Source organism: Temnothorax curvispinosus, unplaced genomic scaffold (genome assembly GCF_003070985.1).
Source record: "Temnothorax curvispinosus isolate PA1 unplaced genomic scaffold, ASM307098v1 QBEX01009728.1, whole genome shotgun sequence".
NCBI classification, from domain to species: Eukaryota; Metazoa; Arthropoda; class Insecta; order Hymenoptera; family Formicidae; genus Temnothorax; species Temnothorax curvispinosus.
Window position 1 is genome coordinate 1 of NW_020219508.1, and position 1,255 is coordinate 1,255.

The following is a 1,255-nucleotide window of genomic DNA, read 5'->3' on the forward strand; positions in this document are numbered from 1 at the left end:
CATTGGTACACAAAATGGCGACTAAACCACGTGACTCAGTTGACCAACAAAAGGAGTTCGCTAATGTCGCTTCTCTGACTATAGGACTCTACTCCAGATAAACATGAAGCAATTGACTCAATATATATTATATAAGTATATACCTAATTTACCTAAATAGAAATCTTCCTCCTGACCGATAAGTCTATCGACCTAATTTCGAAATATGCGCGCGATATCGAAACTGGCGATACCTGCGCCGCCAGCGTCGAAAAAGTGAAAGTGACGTTTCTGATTATGACGTCATCATATAAGTCGGCGTTAGAAGTAGAAGAAGAAGTATCTTAAAAATAAATTTTCCCATTTGGACTTTGCGTCGCAATATCTCCGCTCGTAGGGCACGTAGCGGAATATTATGAGAGAAACCCCCCCCTAATTGGACCCCAAGCTATCGATGCAATTTTCATATTTTGAATTGTAAAATGTTTTTACTTATATACATGAACAAACTGCTAATTTGTGTTTATTATTTTCTTTTCATATTAATAACATTTTATGACAATTTTACTCCATTCGTAAATATAAAATTTGAAGTTATCAAGAGACACGGTAGTGTCTCGCGCCAAGTACACGCGGAGCGAGACCGACCGTGACTCTTTTACGCGACGCGACGGGTTGCGAGTACCCGAGATGTTGAGATCTCGATAACGAGTGAACGGATCAAGTTCTAAGTAGGCTTCCCAGATAGCACAGAGAATTGAAAAAGAATTCTTTTTAAAAACCCGATTTTTTAAATGTATTCTTTTCCCATATATCATTTCTGTTCTAAAAGAATTCTTAAGAGTTCAAAAGGAGTTCTTTCCTACGTCACCAGTTCTGAGTTCTTCTTCAGATACAAAAAAAATCACTTTTCTACTCCATAAGAATTCGTAATGTATTCGAAATTATGTTTAGACAGTATTCTAATAGAGCTCTATTTAAGCACTATTTCGAATGCATTGCGATTTCTCATAGAATAGAAAAATAATTCCTTTGTATTTGAAGGATAAGAAAGAATCCTTCATAATCTATCCGAAAACAGTTTCTGCATCAGAAAGAACATAAAATGGATTAGTACATTTTATGTTCTTTCTAATGTAGAAACTGTTTTTGGATAGATTATGAAGGATTCTTTCTTATCCGATGTTACAGACAGAATATTAGGATTATAAACACTGAAATTAAGAAAATAAATATAGGAAATATAAAATAGAAGTATCCATGATTCAGGTATATC